General features: G+C 46.4%; 1 long non-coding RNA gene across 1 annotated transcript in view; it reads right to left on the bottom strand.

Moving 5' to 3' along the window:
• Positions 1–8,341: 8,341 nt before the first annotated feature.
• The window catches only part of LOC108584898, a 29,686-nt gene continuing 17,801 nt past the window's right edge, over positions 8,342–20,226 (bottom strand). The window contains exons 4-7 of the long non-coding RNA XR_001900479.3: positions 18,383–18,508; positions 16,018–16,570; positions 9,480–9,646; positions 8,342–9,303 (exon numbers count right to left, since the gene is read on the bottom strand). This is a non-coding gene — a long non-coding RNA (uncharacterized LOC108584898). The remainder of the gene's footprint in view (positions 9,304–9,479; positions 9,647–16,017; positions 16,571–18,382; positions 18,509–20,226) is intronic.

Genomic DNA, 20,226 nt, shown 5'->3' with positions numbered 1-20,226 from the left:
GTTGTGTGGTGTGTGTGGTGTGGTGTGTGTGTGGTGTGTATGTGTAGTGTGTGGTGTGTGGGTGTGGTGTGTGTGGTGTGTATGTGGTGGGGTGTGGCGTGTGTGGTGTGGTGTATGTGGTGTGTATGTGTAGTGTGTGATGTGTTGTAGTGTGGTATAGTGTGGTGTGTTATTGGTGTGTATGTGGTGTGGTGTGGCGTGTGTGGTGTGGTGTGTGTGTGGTGTGTATGTGGTGTGTGGTGTGTGGGTGTGGTGTGGTATAGTGTGGTGTGTATGTGTAGTGTGTGGTGTGTGGGTGTGGTGTGTGTGTGTGGTGTGTGTATGTGTGTGTGGTGTAGGTGTGAAGTGTGTGGTGTATGTGTGTAGTGTGGTATAGTGTGGCGTGGTGTGGTGTGGGGCGTGTGTGTGGTGGTGTGTGTGGTGTGTATGTGTGTATGTGTGGTGTGTGGGTGTGGTATAGTGTGGTGTGGTGTGTGTGGTGTGTATGTGGTGTGGTGTGGTAGTAGTGTGGTGTGTGTGTGGTGTGTGGTGTGTGTGGTGTGGGTGTGTGTATGTGGTGTGTAGTGTGGTGTGTATGTGGTGTGTATGTGTGGTGTGTGGTGTATGTGGTATAGTGTGGTGTGTGTTTGGTGTGTATGTGGTATGGTGTGGTGTGTGTGGTGTGGTGTGTGTGTGGTGTGTATGTGTAGTGTGTGGTGTGTGGGTGTGGTGTGTGTGTGGTGTGTGTATGTGGCGTGTGTGGTGTGGCGTGTGTGGTGTGGCGTGTGTGTGGTGTGGTATAGTGTGGTGTGTGTGTGGTGTGGTGTGGTGTGTGTGTAGTGTGGTGTGTATGTGTAGTGTGTGGTGTGTGGGTGTGGTATAGTGTGGTGTGGTGTGTGTGGGTGTGGCATGTGTGTGTGGTGTGGTATAGTGTGGTGTGTGTGTGGTGTTGTGTGGTGGCCGTGTAATTTGTGTAGTGTGTATGTGCTTAGTGTGTGGTGTGTGGAGTGTGAGTATAAAGTGTAGGGTGTATGGTGTGTGTAGGTGTGTATGTGGTGTAGTGTGGTATAGTGTAGGTATGTATATGTAGTGTGAATTGTGTGTGGTGTAGATTGTATGGTGTGTAGTGTAGTGTATGGTGTGCTAATGTGTGGTGTGTGGTGTTTGTGGTGTGAGTGTATGTGTGGTGTGTGGTGTGTATGTGGTGTGTGGCGTGTGTGGTGTGGCGTGTGTGGTGTGGTGTGTGTGGTGTGTATGTACGGTGTGTGGTATGTGGTGTGTGGTATGTGGAAGGTATGGTATATGTGTGGTGTGTGGTGTGTGTGGTGTGGTGTGTGGCGTGTGTGGTGTGGTGTATGTGGTGTGTATGTGTGGTGTGTGGTATGTGGTGTGGTGTGTATGTGTGGTGCGTGGTGTGTGGTGTGGTGTGTGGTGTGTGTGGTGTGGTGTGTGGCATGTGTGGTGTGGTGTGTGTGGTGAGTGTGGTGTGGTGTGTGGTGTGTGTGGTGTGGTGTGTGGTGTGTATGTGTGGTGCATGTGGTGTGTATGTGTGGTGTGTGGTATGTGGTGTGGGTGTGTATGTGTAGTGCGTGGTGTGTATGTGTGGTGTATGTGGTGTGTATATGAGTGTGTGGTATGTGGTGTGGTGTGTATATGTGAGTAAAGTGGTGTATATGTGGTGTGTGGTGTGTGTGGTGTGGTGTGTGAGGAGTCTGTATGTGTAGTCTCGTTGGGTGTGTGTGGTGTGGTGTGTGGCATATGTGGTGTGTGTGTGGTGTGTATGTAGTGTGTGGTGTGTGGTGTGTGGTGTGTATGTGTGGTGTGTGGTGTGTGTAGTGTGGTGTGGTGTGTGGTGTAGTGTGTGTGGTGTGTATGTGTGGTGTATGTGGTGTGTGGTGGTGTGTATGTGTGGCGTGTGGTGTGTGTGGTGTGGTGTATGACGTGTGTGGTGTGGTGTGTGTGGTGTGTATGTGTAGTGTGTGGTGTGTATGTGGTGTGGTGTGTGGTGTGTGGTGTGGTGTATGTGGTGTGTATGTGTGGTGTGGTGTGTGTGGTGTGGTGTGTATGTGGTGTGTAGTGTGGCATGTGTGTGGTGTGGTATGGTGTGGTGTGTGTGGTGTGGTGTGTGGTGTGTGGTGTGTGGGTGTGTATGTGGTGTGTGGCGTGTGTGGTGTGGTGTATGTGGTGTGTATGTGTGGTGTGTGGTATGTGGTGTGGTGTGTATGTGTAGTGCGTGGTGTGTATGTGTGTGGTGTGTGGTGTGTGTGGTGTGTGTGGTCTATGTATGAGGTGTGTGTGGTGTGTGTGGTATGTGTGGTGTGATGTGTATGGGTGTGTATGTGTGGTGTGTGTGGTGTGTGGTGTGGTCTGTGTATGTGTAGTGCGTGGTGTGTGTGGTGTAGTGTGTGGTGTGTGGTGTGGTGTGTGGTGTGTGTGGTGTGGTGTGTGTTGGGGGCAGCATGGTGAGGAGCAGAGGCGGCCCTGAGACACACAGCTCCTGCTCCCTCCCCCATTCCTCACAGGCCCCATCAAACCCAGCTACTTGGCTTTGCCTTCCCATCAGCCTGGAGCAGGCTGGAGGAGGAGGAGAGAAGAGGACAAAAGGACGAAAGTACGAATCCTTCCTAGGTTCTTCTCCATGTCCTTTTCCTCCCCTTCCTGCTCCCCCAATCCAGTGCCAAATGTCAACCAGGAGCATCGAGGTGACCTGACATTTTCTGAACTGGCAGTTCCCTTCTGGGCCATGCAGCACAAATACACATCTTCTGCATTTGGCTGAAAACAAAGTTGGAAAGACCTGACTACATTTAAAAAAAAAAAAAAAGAAAGAAAAGGTAAAAACAGATGACACTGTCCCTCCCACTATTTATGCCCCTCTCCAGATTGCTGTCTCCAAATACAAAATGCAGCATGGAATCCCGGCGGGAGCTCCAGCACAGCCTCAGAGACCAGAACAGAAGTTACCTGAAAATGAAGGGCATGCCTGTTTCAGATCTGAGCTGGCACTAGGATGTATCCTTCGCCTCTGGAATCTGGAGCCCGCACAGACTCCACAGGCAGGGCAGAGGCCAAAAGTCAGGCCTGGAGGCTGATTCCTAAGCAGACGGCCCAGCTCTCAGCAGAACACCTAGGGAAGGGCCGCGAAAATTATGCAGCCTCACGTGCCATGCCAGTCGGGCTCATGCACCTGCATATTTTGGGCCTTCCCTCAGCTGATGGGGACTGCTTGCATGGAATGACCTGGCGCCCCTGGGCCAGGGACAACTTTTTCAAAACATTGTTTCCTGTAACAGCTTGTGAAGAACTGAAAACCACAGATGGAATGCCCCCAGACACCAGAAACTCTGCACACCATCTCCCAGTCAAAGATGATGATTCTCGTGACATCATTATCTCCTCCACCTCTTCCTGTGGCAGGTACCTGTCCCCAAAGTGGTTCAGGCCAGGCCTGCACTTCCAGAATGGTGTTCTTCAAAGGATGTCCCCCCATGAAGGGCAAGAGGGTTACTTGGTCATCCAAGGCAACTGTGGTAAATGGCAAGGTGACTCCAGGCTGTCCCAGTGATAAAAATGCTGCCACATGAAAGAGGGTGCCCGGGTAGAGACACCTAATCCATCACAGTGATGCAGACACATGGCTCCCCTGGGGTTTTATCCCATGTAAGAGGAGAGGGAACAGGGATGGGTGCCCCAGGTCACACAGCAGACTGAGGGATCCTTTGACTCCACATTTTTTTCCAGCACACCAGAATATTGGGAATAAATGACACATTTACTGAGACATGCATTCCAGGTGGTTGCATGCAAATAAAGTTATTGTGGCTTACATGTGTGAGCTATTATGAGTTCAAGGCCATGTGTCTGAATATAAGCTGGGATGCCTTTTCTTCTCACCTGGGAGACAATAGAATGTTCCATGAGGATCAAAGAGCCGTGAGGGCCAGGCCAATGTGGGAGGAGTATGGAGAGAGGTGTCTGGGAAAAGAGAAAATCAGCAGTACCAGCAGGCCCATTAGGATAGAGTAAGGAGTTGCCAGAAGATGTGGGCTGGGAGCGGACAGACCCGCAGACGCAACTCCTCAGCCAGCAGCACCAGGCAAGAGGTGGCGAGGAAGTGGGAATTGATTCAGATCAAGTCCAGGAACCATGGGAACTGTCCCCCAGGCTGGCCAGAGCCATCCTCTGCTTCCACGACTGCCTGAGAGAGTCCAGTCACTGCACACTCGTGTCCTCACTGCAGGATCAACAGTGGCTCTGGAAGACCTGACTGAATGAGTATCCTGGTGACCCCCCAGGAGAAGTCACTGAGGGGATCAGAGTGGGTGACCCACTGGCTGCACCCAGGTCCTCTGACCAAAACAGGAAAGACAGAGAGCAAGCAGGCGGCTGGCCTGGGACACTCAGGCCAGATGCAGGAGGGGTTGGGGCATTTAATAAAAATGAGTGTTCAATCATTATCTGGGAGAAATTGGAAGCCCCATACATCGCTGGTGGGAATGCAAAATGATGCGGGTGCAGCCACCGTGGAAAACAGTTTGGTGGTTCATCAAGTTAAACACAGAATTACCTCTTGACCTAGCAATTCCACTCCTAGGTATATACCCAAAAGAATTGAAAGCAGATGTTCAAACAAAAATGTATGCAGAACATTCATCACAGTTCAGAGCAGCACTATTTATCATAGCCAGAAGATGGAAACAACCCAAACGTTCATCAATAAATGAATAAACAAAAAAAAATGGCATACCCACACAACTGAACACTATTCAGCCATAAGAAGAAATGCAATGCTGATCCATGCTACAACATGGGTGAATCTGAGAGCATTATGCTGAGTGAAAGAAACCAGACACAAAAGGCTACATGTGGTATGACTCCACTATATGAAATAGCCAAAATAGGGCCAGGAGTGATGGCTCAAGCCTGTAATCCCAGAACTTTGGGAAGCTGAGGCGGGCGGATCACTTGAGGCCAGGAGTTTGAGACCAGCCTGGGCAACATGGTGAAATCCTGTCTCTACTAAAAAAAAAAAAAAAAGAAAGAAAGAAAGAAAAAGATTAGTTGTGCATGGTGGCAGGCACCTGTAATCCCTGCTATTCAGGAGGCTAAAGCAGGAGAATCATTTGAACCTGGGAGGTGGAGGTTATAGTGAGCCAAGATCGCGCCACTGCACCCCAGCCTGGGTGACAGAGCGAGACACTCCATCTTAAAAAAGAGAAGAGAGCAGGGGAGGGGAGGGGAGGGGAGAGGAGGGGAGGAGAGGAGAGAAGAGATTCAAAATAGGCAAATCTATACAGATGGACACAGATTCATGGTAGCCAGGAACGAGAGAAGGGTGAAGAGCCAGGGAGAGGCTGCTAATGAGTATAGATATTCTATTTGGGATGATGAGCAAATTTTGGAACTAGAATGTACTTAAAGCCACTGATTTGGACACTTTGAAATGGTTAAATTGGTAGACAGTCCCCCGCCCCACCACCCGCCGAAAAAGATATCCAGCAATTTTCCTCCTTCCTAAGTTCACAAACTTTGATTTATTTGAAAAGAAACTTGATCCACAACAGATTAAAATCCAAGTTGCGAGCTTTTAGTCATTCTCTGATGTCAGATTTGCCTCATCTGGAAGCAACACTATGTTTGGAGACTGTGCTCTAAGAAGCTGGTCCCAAAGGAGAAGGACAATGTCTGACCAGCCTTGTCCAAGTCGCTGTCCAGTAATACCCCTTAGCTTTGCAGAGGACTTGCAAGACCTTGAAGACCTCACTTTTCACTTCTCAACCTCGCTTCTACATTGTGACGACAGACAGGGCCGTGGTTATTGATACAGAAGAAGAAGCTGAGGTTCTTGGGGATGAGGGCCAGTCGAAGGTCATCACAGCCTGAGGGAAGCAGCATCTAGACTCGGTCCAGTGCTGCTTTCCCCCACGAGCACCTCCCTGGTTTTGACATATCGTCTCAGGCTGAAAGCCTCAGAATATTTGGCAGAGAACCACTGTGAAGCTCCACAGTGGGTTGCCTGAGCGCAGTAGTGACATCAGAGAGACGTATTCTTTCTCCAGTTCTGCCCCTAGGGAAGCAGCTGGCCTGCCTGAAGCCAGCAGGGAGCGGTGAGGAAATGAAGTAAAACTCAGGGTCTTAAAACCAACACTAGAGTTTTTTTTTTTCTTTTTTATGTATTTCCGCAAGATTAGTCACCCAGCCACGTCCTTTTAAAAAAAATCGCAAGGGCCAGGCGCGGTGGCTCACGCCTGTAATCCCAGCACTTGGGAGGCTGAGGCAGGTGGATCACCTGAGGTCCGGAGTTTGAGACCAGCCTGGCCAACATGGTGAAACCAGTCTCTATCAAAAGCACAAAAATTAGCCGGGCGTGGTGGCAGACACCTGTAGTCCCAGCTGCTGGGGAGGCAGGAGAATGGCGTGAACCCAGGAGGCAGAGCTTGCAGTGAGCCGAGATCGTGCCTCGGCAACAAGAGCGAAACTCTGTCTAGGGGGAAAAAAAAAGTCAAGCAGCGGCCCTGTGGCTGTAAATGCTAAATATATCAGATGATCCACAGATTCCTGTCTCCAGCTCAGTTGTCTTCTGAGTTTCAAATACCTCCATCTATTCTACTTGGATGTAGAATGTGTGTTAGGTTTTTCAAACATAACGTATTCTAAATGCCACTTTTGCTCTCCCTCCCCACCTGATACCTATCCTATCCCTGTGGTTTTCAAACATCAGTATCCCCATCTCAGAATTTAAATAACCAATCAGGCAAGGTGCGTGGCTCACGCCTATAATCCTAGCACTTTGGGAGGCTGAGGCAGGTGGATCACCTGAGGTCAGGAGTTTGAGACCAGCCCGGCCAACATGGTGAAACCCCATCTCTACTAAAAATACAAAAATTAGCCGGGTATGGTGGCGCACGTCTGTAATCCCAGCTACTAGGGAGGCTGAGGCACGAGAATCACTTCAGAATGCACCAGAAACTCTGCACACCATTTCTCAGTCAAAGTTGATGATTCTCGTGACATTATTGTCTCCTCAACTTCTTCCTCTGGGCAGGTACCCGTCCCCAAAGGCAATTGGGTTCAGGCCTGCATTTTCAGAATGAATGGCGCAAGGAGGCAGAAGTTGCAGTGAACAGAGATCGTGTCACTGCACTTCAGCTTGGGTGACAGAGCAAAACTCCATCTCAAAAATTTAAAAAAAAAAAATTAATGAAAAACAGTATCTCCACATGATTCAGTAATTCCATTTCTGGGTACACATCCAAAAGAATTAGAAGCAGGGTCGCAAAGAGATAATTATATACCCATATTTAGAGCAGTATTATTCACTATAGCAACCCAAGTGTCCATCCACAGGTGAACAGATAAGCTAAATGTAGTCTATGTGTACAATGGAATATTACACAGTGTTAAGAAGGAAAGAAAATCTGACACATGCTACAACATGGATGAATATTAAGGACATTATGCAAAGTGAAATAAGTCCGTCACAAAAGGACACATACTGTGTGATTCCACTTAGATGAGATACCCCGAGTACTAACATTTACAGAGACAGAAAGAAGAATGGTGGTTGCCACGAAGGAGAGGTAAGAGGAAATGCGGATTGTTGAAATGGCAGAGAGTTTTAATTTCGCAAGATTCAGAAAGTTCTGGAGATGGGTTGAACAATAACGTGAATGCATTTAACACTACTGAAGTGTATACTTAAAATGGTGAAGGTAGGACATTCTATATTTTTTATTTTTGTATTTTAGATTTTGTATTTTGCCACAGTCTTTTTCAAAAATCCAATTCCTTCCTCGTTCTCTGTGCCCCTCTGTGATCGGGCCCCGCCTCCGTCTCTGGCCTCATTTTCTACGCCGCCTCCCCTACTCCCTCAGCTCCAGCCATTTGGCTTTCTGGCTGACACCCGTTAAAGCGTTTAACACCCCCTAAGGCATTTCCACCTGGAATCTTCTTCCTCCAGAGAGTCTCATGACTTACCCTTCCACTTCCACAGGGTCTGCTCAAGGAGACCTTCCCTCACCACCCTTTCTAGAACGGCAGTCACCCTGACTTTGTTCCTTTTTGCCACACTTCCTAACTTGACATCAGGTTGTTTATTTAGAGACAGGGTCTCGCTCTGTGGCCCAGGCTGGAGTGCAGTGGTGTGATTCACCTGCCTCAGCCTCCTGAGGCCTCTGGTCCCGAGGGACCAGAGATTCATGCCATCACCCCCAGCTAATCTTTTGAATTTTTGTAGAGACAGGGTCTTGCTATGTTGCCCAGGCTCATCCTGAACTCCTGAGTTAAAGCAATCCTCCCACCACCACCTCCCAAAGTGCTAGGATTATAGGAGTGAGCCACCACACCCGGCCGACATTATACGTGCAATTGTCTGCTTGTTTATTCTTTCTTCTTGTGAGAGCAGGAGTTTTTGTCTGCTTAGCTTACCACATAACTCCTGGCATACAGTAGGTGCTCAATAAGTGCACTGTATGTGCAATGAACTGCTGAGAGAATGTGAGCCCTGCAATACAATCTCACATAGAAAGACAAGGGTGGGGGTCCCCAGGGACTTCAAATCATCCTTCTCACTGCTCAGTAAATGCAACTTTTTCCCTGGACAATAAAGAATGGAATTGTATATGTATAATACTGAGAGTGCTTAGAGAAAATAGTGACAAAATTCATAGCAGCCCGCACACAGCAAAGCTCAGTGTTCATGGAATGCAGATCTTTAGTACTGGCATGATTTTAGAATCCAAACATAAGCTGTTTTTCCATGTTCTTTAACCACAAATAAGGCTGCTGGTCTGGGGTCAGGACACGGTGGAATCAGGAGGACTCCTGGGTCACTAGTGCCACCACTGACTTGCAGTGTGACCTTGGAGAAGCCAGTGTTCCCTCACTGGGCCTCCGTTTTCTTTCCAGTCCTATATAAGGACCAGGTTGCTTCCCGTGGGTCCCTTCTGACTTGAACATTTTTGCAATTTCGGAAAGTTGTAGTTCATTCATTCTTCAAGATTTCTGAGAGTTGAAGTTCATCTGAAACTGCTCCTTAGTAAGGCTCCTTTTTTTGTCCTTCCCTCAGTTGGCAACGCAATACAGAAAAACAGTTCTACCCAGGAGTAAAACCACAATGATTCATGTCATGTCAAACCCAAACGCAATGGGGAGGGGAGGGAATAGGGATATTTACTCATTCTTGGAATAAGAAGGAGTTTGAACTCAAAACTGCATTATTCACGGTAACATCATTCATCGTGACAAGCTGCTGTGTTTTTTCATGAGGTTGTAAGATGTAATTGCTCAGGCATTCAGATGGCATTAGAACGAGGGAGAGTCATCCTATCAATAAAAACAGAATAAACTCTGTCTTTGGGGAGGCCAAGAGTGAGGCTTAAGGGAAGGGCACAGCAAGGGAGACTGAGGCTGGGGCATTAAGCACCGGGGCTGGGGGTGGGGTGGGTGCTGCAGTTCCCCGCCCCCAGCGCGCCCTTCCTACAAGCCTGCCCTGCACTCACCGTCAGCTGAAATGAAGCAGGAAGTGGAGCAGGGGATCTGTGGGCCCCACAAGCTCAGAGGAAGGAGGGCAGCAGGAACTTTCAGTGCGTGGCTATAGGAAATTTACCAAGTGGAACAGGAGACTCCAAAGAGTTCATGTGCTTTTCCAAAGAAGGGTCCAAAGGCACTTAGACCAAAAATAGATGAATAGATGAGTGAGTGAGTGAGTGAGTGAGTGTACGTGTGTGTGTCAGTTCTGGTAATCTACAAAGACAAGACTAGCTCTCCCCAACTTAATCCTCCCACCCACCCCCACACCCCCTTCCATTCTTGCATGTCTGAGCCTGTCTGCCTGGCAAAGGGAGAGGTGAACTCAGCAGCCTCTAGGTAGAATTAGGAAGAGAAAATTAGGCTAACAAGTTTGGCCACCCCTGCTCCCCCCAAAAAAACTGCTATCATCAAAGGCGAAGGGCCATTACATTGAGAGTCTACTCTGGCCTCTGTGACCAGAATTTGTTCTTGTGGAATGTTGTTTTCACCAAGATATAAAAAGCTGTGACCCCAACCACGTAGGTGCCCACCACTGCCACTGCTCATCCACCCCACCCCACTGTCACTCATGCACAGATGGCCCTGTGGTCTCGTTTCCTGAGAACCTCAGCGGATGCAGAATCACTCCAGCCCTCTGAAAACTCCTTAGCGTCTTAGCATTGTGAGCAAGAGTGGCATTAGTCATTTGAGGAAGTGGTGGTGACCAGCAGGAGACAACCTTCATTGAAAGCAAAAATGAGGTGATTTCACACAGTTCTGCAGATAGCAGAGGCCTCTCCCTGAATGCAAAGGTCATCATGACAGGAGACAAACACATGGCAATTCCACTGGGTGATAGTGAACAAGTGTGCCCTCTGGGTATGCCCAGAAATAACTGGAGTTGGACATATTCAACGACAACCAGACATCCAAGAAAACAGGATGCCATGAGTAGGGCTAGCAGACAAAAGAAACACTCACAGGGGTTTCAGATATTCAACTCACTAGACACAGACTAAAACAATTCTAGCTACTCTATTCAAAGAAATAGTCAACAAGTTTGCAAATTCGAACCAGGAACTGGAAACTATAAGAAGTGTCACACAGTCACATAGTTGATATAAAAAAAGAATTCAGAATAACTTCCAGAGGTGAAAAGTACAATAACTAAAAATTAAAGAGCATATAAGTGGCTTTAACCACACTTTGAATCCAGCTGAAGAATTCATATACCAAAATTAAAGCAGAAGAAACATTGACATTACAGTATAAGACAGAAAGATTAAAACCAGAAGAGAGCGTAATAGAGTATATAGTGAGTCAACCTAACATGCATTTCATGGCGGTATCAAAAGAAGTAAAAGGAGGGAAGGCCCAGAAGAAAATATTTTAATAGGACAGGCGTGGTGGCTCACACCTGTAATCCCAGCACTTTGGGAGGCCAAGGCAGGTGGATTGCCTGAGTTCAGGAGTTTGAGACCAGCCTGGCCAACATGGTGAAACCCCATCTCTACTAAAAATACAAAAATTAGCTGGGTATGGTGGCAGGCGCCTGTAATCCCAGCTACTTGGGAGGCTGAGGCAGGTGAACCTCACTTGAACCCGGGAGGCGGAGATTGAAGTAAGCCAAGATCGTGCCATTGTACTCCAGCCTGGGCAACAAGAGTGAAACTCCATCTCAAAAAATATATATATTTTAATATTTTAATATGGAAGAAGGAAGGAGGGCAGGAGGAAGGAAAAAAGAAGGAAAGAGGGAGGAAGGGAGGATGGGATGAAGGGAGGGAGAGAAGGAAGGGAGGGAGAAAGGAAAGGAAGGAGGAGGATAGGGTGGGAGGGAAGGAGGGAGGAAGGAAGAAAACTTTTAAAACAGCCTTAGGAAGAAAGAGATCGCCTTTAAAGAGGCCATAAATAAACAGTCAGCTGACTTTTTTTAAAGCCACAGTAGAATCCAAAAGAAAAGCCTAGATCCTCTAGCCATGGAAAATATCCCTCAAGAGTGAAGATGAAATATAGACATTTGGGACAAGAAAAAAAAACTACAAATAAAACCCCAAGAGCATTCACCACTAGCAGATAATCATCTTTTAAAAGGAAAAGGAGTGTGGCACCCAGAGCTGTGTGGAATGTTGAAGTTGACATTTTACTTGGAGCTTCCAACAGGGAAATCGCTCCTTGATGACCCATGTAGATCAATGATCATGGACATCAGTGTGAACCAGATGGACCCCACACATGTTTGGCACCTCAGAGGCCCCTGGAATGTGTGTGTGTGTGTGTGTGTGTGTGTGTGTGTGTGTGTGTATATATATATACCTCCAGGGAAAACATGGAACCCCTAAAATGACATGGGAAAACAGTGGCTCGAAGCAGGAGCTAAATTCAGCTAGAGAATAGTAAAGTTATACATCTCGTGGTGCACAGACTACTGAAGGCAGGCTTTGCAGAGAGCTTGGAGACCTCTAGAGCTGCATCTTAGCCACCCTCCTGAGTTACTAAGGGAGTCAAAGGACATAAGTCCTCTTAAAGCACCTCAGAGGCAAGGAAAGCCATACAGATTTGAGGCAATGATCATACTTGAAATCATTCCCTTGAAGTGACCTAAAGAGTATCAGTAGGGCTCAAGCAATTAAACAATTGTCAAGTGCATCAAGCATCTGTGATATGAATTCACAGGCACGTCTGAGCAAGAGACCACCAGTAATTCTTCATGTTATGACTGGATCTTGGGAGGACCCTCGGAATTCCCTAGGAGAGCTCCTATCTAGGACTGGCCCACTCTCCTGGCTTCTCCTGCCAGGAGCCAAGTTCAGAGACTGAAGGACTGAGTTCCTTCTCCCTAGCTTCTCCCTTGTAATTCCCAACAACTCTGACCGCTGGCAGCTCTCCCCTAGAGGCTGGAGGGCTACTGATGATTCCAGGGAAGTGGCTGCTTGCACCGATCCTAACCCCTGATAACTCTAAAGATGCTGGGGAGGAATCTCATTCCCAGGATCATAAAACTTGGTGAAGAGGAGGGGTTTGAAAAAGAATAATAACGTGACCAGACTGACTTCTTGAAAACAAGGGACTGGTGTGTGTCTTCTCTTCTCATGTAACATCCCAACTGCCTAGTGAACAACCAGCTCGAGGAAAAGAAAAAGGAGATTTGCTGCTGTTGCTAGGACTAGGGCTCCAAATACATCAAGGCCCTTGATGGGGGAGTTAAGCCTGCCACCGTCCAGCATCATGGGGTAACCAAGCACTATCCGCTCTCTAAGTGGTAAACATAATTTTCCCACGTGGGAGACACTAATCCACATCATGCTGAAAGCAAAGTTATAAAGTGAGGCCGTCCCACCCCACCACCGCCCCCACCCCATCTCGGTCATGAGCATCCAGGTGCCTTTTCTTTTTAGAGACAGGGTGTCATTCTGTCACCCAGGCTGCAGTACAGTAGTGTGATCATAGCTCACTGCAGCCTCGAACTCCTGACTCAAGCCATCCTCCCACCTGCCTCCTGAGTAGCTGGAACCACAGGCACACACCATCATGCTTGGCTCAGGGGCTGTTTATTGAAGCTTCTTCCACCCAGCTCTGAGCCTTGCTCCTGAAGTCATCCTTCAACCAGGGCTGCTGGCACCTCAAGCCACTCTGGCCCCTGAACACCCCCCAGTCACATTAGTCCTGGCTCTCTCATTCTTCATGATGTCCATCAGGCGGAGACCAGCCAGTGGGAGGTCAGACCCACCCTCCTCCAAACTCAGCAACATGTGTGGGCTTTTACTATGTGCCTCTTCACAAATCTTTTTTCATTTTTGTGTCCCTTAGGATAGGAATTCCTAGCTCTACTTAACAGATGAGTGTGGGGCCAGGCATGGTGGCTCACGTCTGTAATCTCAGCACTTTGGGAGGCCAAGGTGGGAGAATCACCTGAGGTCAGGAGTTCAAGACCAGCCAGGCCAACATAGTGAAACCCCATCTCTACTAAAAATACAAAAATTAGCCGGGCGTGGTGGCAGGCACCTGTAATTCCAGCTACTTGGGAGGATGAGGCAGGAGAATCGCTCGTACCCGGGAGGCAGAGGTTGCAGTGAGCCAAGATCATGCCACTGCACTCCAGCCTGGGCGACAGAGCAAGACTCCATCTAAAAAAGAAAGATGAGTGTGGTGGGCAGAATAAAGTCCCCCAAAGATGTGCACCGCCTGACCCCTGGGACCTGTGAATGTTTCCCTCTGTGGCAAAAGAGACTTTGCAGACGAGACTAAGTCAAAGATCTTGAGATAAAGATATTATTCTGGATTATCATCGTAGCCTCTAAATGCAACCACAAGTGTTCTTATAGGAAGGAGGCAGAAGGAGATTTGACAGGAGAGAAGGCAATGAAACAAGGTGTTGCTCTGCTGGCTTTGAAGATGGGGGAAGGGGTCAACAATTAAGGAATGCAAGGAATGCAGCATTAGAAGCTGGCAAAGGCAAGGAAATGGGTTCTCCCAGAGCCTCCATGGGGATCTTGGTCCTACCAACATCTTGATTTTAGCCCAGTGAAATTGATTTCGGACTCCTGACCTCCAGAATGCTAAGAGAATAAATGTGTGTTGTTTTAAGTCAGCAAGTTTGTGGTGCTATATCACAGAGGCAATAGGAAAGTAATAAAATGAGTAAACAGAGACTCTTAATGCCTTGCTTCAAGTCACCCAGCAAGTCGGTGGAGCTGGAATTCACACTCTGGCTTTTGGATTCTAAGCCTCATATTCTTTCTGTTACACCATGCTGCTTCTGAGACTGCAGCAATTGAGAGTGTAATAATCAGGGAACAGATAAATTAGGTAAACTGTGTGTGTGTGTGTGTGTGCATGTGTGTGTTAGCAGGATTAGACAATAGGGTATGAAAGAGAACATGTCATTGACTTGTATTTATCTCTCAAACTATCCAATGGAAAATTGACAGACACCAAATACAAATTATAAAAAGGTGCCATTAAGCTCAACATTTTGCCTCTGTTTTTTCCGGTCTTCATATTGCAAAATAGTGATGCTCTTGTTCTGTCCACATGTTCACCTAAAGTACTGGTCTTACAGAAAGTCTTGAAAGAAAACAAATGGGCCAGGTATGGTTGCTCACATCTGTAATTCCAGCACTTTGGGAGGCCAAGGAGGGTAGATCACTTGAGATTAGGAGTTCGAGACCAGCCTGGCCAACATGGTGAAACCCCGTCTCTACTAAAAATATAAAAATTAGCTGGGCATGATGGCACACGCCTATAGTCCTAGTTACTTAGGATGCTGAGACAGGAGAATTGCTTGAACCCGGCGGATGGAGGTTGCAGTGAGCTGAGATGGCACCACTGCACTCCAGCCTGGGAGACAGAGTGAGACTCCATCTCTCACAACAACAACAACAAAAGACTGTTCCTTGTGAGCCCTATCAAATAACAGAAAGTGTATAGAATAGATACAAGCCGGGGCTTGGGTCCTGAAGGTCAGAGTTCAATGTTTGCATTTCCTAAAGGAAATCTAGGGCAAGCACATCTCTAATGGACAGCGGTCGCTTTTGTGCCAGTGATACGCCTTGAGCTCTTGTTCACTTGGTACATGTTGGATTTTCTCCTTCATTTTTAACTCCTCAGGAACCCCTAGAATGGTAAACTGGGAAGTCATCTCATTTAACTTAACAAGGAATCTGGGGCCCAGAGAGGTTAGGGGTGGCTCAGATGCTACTGGTTATGACCACAATCTGATGGGTCATCGTTACTTGAAGGGGTGAGTGGAGCTTCACTTAACTTCCTTAGGGCTCTCAATGGAAGAACCGCAAGTGTCTGCCCCTTTGTCATTTTCTGAAAAAGCAATTTATCGTGAAATCCTCCCTGTGGCTGAGCTATTCAGTACTTTTTTTACCTACGAAAACTCCACTCTGGTTAGTTGCTGCTTGGACATGATGCCATAGCATTATCTGAGAGGTCACAACACATTTTATGCCCTTGGTCAGAAATAGAAAAACAGAAGCACAAGACCCCTAGCCAGAAGATGACAGCATGCCGGAGCTTAGTGTCGCCAAGCTTTCCTTTCTATTTTTGGAAGCTTTAACTTATTAGGCAAACGTATCACCCAACAAACACTGGGAAATGTAGGTTGGAAAGGTCCCGCTAGTTGATTAAATTCCCTCATTCTCTTCCAAGGCTCCCCACAAAACTGAAAGCGCCTTATCAGCTCTCATAAGAACAATAGAAGGAAACAAGCACTTTCTAAGCCTTTGATCCTACTCCTGCCTAACCTCCTAATTCAGTCTTTACCCTTGGTTTTAAAGCCACCAACACCTCTCCTGCTCCCAGAACTTTTCTCTAGCTGGGACTCCCATCTGCTGCTTTAATTAGAAGATGTGGGTGAAGAGCTGTTTGGGAATCAATGTGGAATCAAGGTAGAATGTTATTGATGCCCAGGTAGCCATCCTCCACCTAAACAGGGTCCTGCCAACATCATTGTACTGCCCGGCCTGCTACAGCACAGTGACAAGATGTGCTGGTGGTATCTTTCAGTGGAGATTGTACCTTGCATTGGACAAGTCCTCACAGGTGCCAAACTCATGTCAGACAATAAAGCAGGACTTTAAATAGCATGGCAGTGGCAATCTAGAGCTATCATAAACTCTAATTATCTGAATCAGGGGACTTTGCTTATTTTGTCAATAACATCTACTGGCAGAGAACTCCCAGGCCAGGGAAGCAGTGGGACTCCCCACAGGGAAGGGGAGCCACCGCCTACTAAACATGCATGGTTTATCTTCACAGTGGACAGTTTGGTGGCCTTAGACATCATCTTCTACAACCACATCTACATCCTTCCTTTCTGTTTCAAGTTGTTCTCTTGAGAAACTGTTCAAATTTTGAGGAGCTGAAAATGTACTGCCTTAAATCCAACTCATGCCGAGATTTCCAGGTTTGCTTTGAGGAATCCACTGGACTGATGGTGACTTGTTTAAAATTCTTCAGCTCTTCTACTATGTCCAATTCAACAAATAGTTACTGAGTGATTGCCATAGCAAGTCTCTTCTGAGCTGGGAGACTTCAGGTTGTCTCGGACCTCATGGAGCTCCCAGTCTATCTGGGAAGACAAAGTTAAGAAATAATGAGCATTGCAAAGTGTATTATAAATAGCAAGGAGATGTTAGTCTAGAGGGCCAGCTGCTGCTGTTGCCACTGAAACAAATTGAAGCCAGAAAGAGAACCAGAGGAAATGCAGGAAATGTGCCTGAAAAAAAAATAATAATAGCGTGGTGGCCACCCACAATGGTGATCAAGTTTTTTTCCAAGTTCTAATGAAACATCCATTCATTTTTATTTTGTGAGATTGAAGCAGTAATAGCTGGGTATACAAAGAATTTCCTGTAGATTAATATGAAGCTGGAAGGAGTTGATAGACTTCAGCAGTGATTTGGGCTATTAATCCAAGCCAGTCATTCATTAACCCTCAGGAAGTTTTCTGTGCCAAAGTCATTATTATTATTATAAACTAAACCCCAAGCCCCAAATGGGTGTATGGCTACTTTTCTCTCCAGGATCCTGAGTGTTTGAGTCAGCCAGGGAGCCTGAATCATTTCCTGAATTCCCTTCTGGTTCATGGGGAGTTAGACTTTGTACAATGCACTTGCTGCCAAGGGAACCCAGCAAAGAGCCTTTTTGAGAGGTAACTATCACTCTTGCCTTTCTTCATGAGGTCCTAAGTGGCTATGGCAGGTGGCTGGTTGTCTCCCAATTTTTGTTCTTCTATACTTCTGTAGTATAAATTTTAGCCAGCAACATGGCTGCCTGGCCAAGGACTACATTTCCCAGTCTCCCTTGCAGTAGCCATGGTCATGTGACTAGGTAAAGCCCGCAGAAGTGATAAGGGTCACATCTTGATCTTGCTCTCAAAAAATTGGTAGTATCATCGACCCCTCCATGCCCAGTCCCTTCCCCACTTTCCACTGCTGGAAGGAGAGGAGGAGAACCGGGGTATCTCCTTAGACACAGAGATGGAAAGCACGTGTTCAGGATGTGGAGCTGCCCCAGCAGACCTGATCTGCTGACCTCCAGACTGTGACATGGAAACAGATCAACTTCTCTCAGTAAGTCACTGTACTTTGGAGCCTTTTTGTTACAGCAGCTAAGACTGTACTCCTACAAACACAGTGCCTACCAAGCAAACCCTGTGGCCCCAGGTCAGGGACCTTTCCATATTGCATGTTGATGCATCAAGGCAGTGGCTTTTTTTTTTTTTTTTTTTTTTTTTAAACATCTCAGGCTGGAGTTCAGTGGCACAATCTTGGCTCACTGCAACCTCTGCTTCCCAGGTTCAAGTGATCCTCCCACCTCAGTCTCCCGAGTAGCTGGGACTACAGGCAAATGCCAACCATGCCTGGCTAATTTTTTTGTATTTTTCTAGAGATGGGGTTTCATCATGTTGCCCACGCTGGTCTTGAACTCCTGAGTTCAAGTGATCCAACTACTTCGGCTTCCCAAAGTGCTAGGATTACAGGCATGAGCCACCATGCCCGGCCCACAGTGGCTTTTTAAATACATTGTCTCATTTAATTATCCCAGTAGTCCTATGTGGTTGGTATTATTGCGGTACCATTTTAAAGATCAGAAAACTGAGGTAGAAATAGATCAAAAAACTTGCTCAAGATTCCACAAGCAAGTAGGTAGGAGAGTGAAGACTCCAACCAGCCGTGTAACTCCCTGTTGCCTCTTCCCTGCCTTGCCATTCCCCTATAAGATGACTTGGTCACATCAACATTCCATTTGAGGTCCAGGTAAATACATACCCTGGGTTAAACAAATTCCAGAAAATAGTCTAACTTGGCTCTGTGTGGGTGTAACCCACCAATCTGGCTTTTTAAAGGCAACAACGATCGGTCACCCTCAAAAGCTCTACCTGGTGGTTCAATAGTTCAGCAGCTCCGCATTGACTGAATTCCTATTGTGTTCCCAGGCATTAAGTTTGACACTGGGGACATCAAAATGGATAACACATGGCCCTGGATCTCAAGGAACCTGCCGCCTGATGGAAAACAAAAGAGAGAGACACACTTAAATGGATGATTTCAGCATAATGAATGTGACAAGAGATACGATAAGGGAATGTATCTGGTATCACCGCTTTTCCAAGGCTTCTCCAGGGGTAAAAAATTACCCAGTGGGTATTTGAAGGAGAAAGTAAATAAAAGAAAATCTACAGAGACCTGTGCTATTTGGTAATATGTGTTATTTTATCTAATCCTTACCACAAAACTAAGAGGGGTATAATTTTATCTCTGTTTTACAAATGGGGAAAGTGAAGGCCAACAGGACCTAAGTTCCCAAGTTCCTACACTCCACAGGAGATGCAGTGTTGAAATCTAGGTTAGCCTGAGTCCAGAGACCACATTTTAGCTACTGTTCCCAAAATAAAGAAGTTGATCCTCTCTTTTGGGAAATTTTTCTTTTCTTGAGTCTTTTGACTGGAACACAAAACACCTGGAATTATGAAAACAGCTAAGAGAAAGGACTAGTTCTTTACAACACGGCGCTTTCTGTCAGTCTCAGGGAAAATGTCTCTTGTCAGCATGGAAAGAAAAGCAAGATTATAGGCAATCACTGTTTCTTTTTTCTGGGAGCTGCTTCTCCCCAAAGCTGACAGTATTGATTCTCGGGGGTTCAGTCACAGTTTCTGGCCCCCTTGAGGTCTGGCTAATCAGCCCCCCATCCTTCCTGCTAAGTCAAGGGCCCAAGGGATGGGCATGTGTCCAAGTAAGGCCAGCCCGAGCTCATCTAGGATTCGACATGTGACTGCTGGGAGAAGAGAGAAGCTCCTTTTGCCCCTCTGGGCATCAAGCCAGGAGGCCTGGAGGTGAGGCAGCGTGTTCAATCATAGAAGCAATCAACCAATCATTCAATCAATTTTCCTGAAGTCCTAAGCTGGGTTAGGTTCAGTTTCTTTTACTTGCCAATGAAACCATCCTAATACTGTGGGGAAGGTCTGAGTACAAAAAGCAAGTTTACAATGTAATTTCAATACTTACATTCCTTATGTTTATTTCTGATTTTATATGTCATATACTTTATATATATAATATTTTCAAATATATATACAATATATTATATTAAATAGATAATAAAGTCATATACAAAATATATAATATATTCATATATAAAATACATATGATTTTACATGTAGAATACTATATATATTTGTGTATTTATTATATTTATTGTATTTATTATGTATTATATTTTTACCTATTTCTTATATTTGTTATTTCAATGCATAGAGTTTCAACTGGGCATGATGAATTCTGCCTGTAATCCCAGCACTTTGGGAGGCTAGGATGGGAGTATCTCTTGAGCCCAGGAGTTCAAAACCTTGGGCAACATGAGAAAGACCCTCGTCTCTACAAAAAAAAATTAAAAATTGGCCACGATGGCATGCACCTGTAATCCCAGGTACTTGAGAGGATCCTTTGAGGCCAGGAGTTTGAGGCTGCAGTGAACTATGATTGCACCACCGCACTCCAGTCTGGGCAACAGAGTAAGACCCTGTCTCAAAAAAAAAAAAAAAAGTTAAGAGTTTTCGAAGTTCTGAGAATTTCAGGCACCCCACCATTTTCAAATGAAACCACACAGACACATGATAAGGTTAAATATTTGGAATCACCATCTTTTTATGTGGCTCCCACAGCAGAGGTTGTTCGTGCATTTCATAACTAAGGTCTGGTCCTCATTTTTATTTGTAAGTGACAG

The sequence above is a fragment of the Papio anubis genome, chromosome 4 (genome assembly GCF_008728515.1).
Source record: "Papio anubis isolate 15944 chromosome 4, Panubis1.0, whole genome shotgun sequence".
Classification (NCBI taxonomy): Eukaryota; Metazoa; Chordata; class Mammalia; order Primates; family Cercopithecidae; genus Papio; species Papio anubis.
The sequence above is the reverse complement of the archived record's forward strand: the minus strand, read 5'-3'. Positions and strand labels throughout refer to the sequence as shown.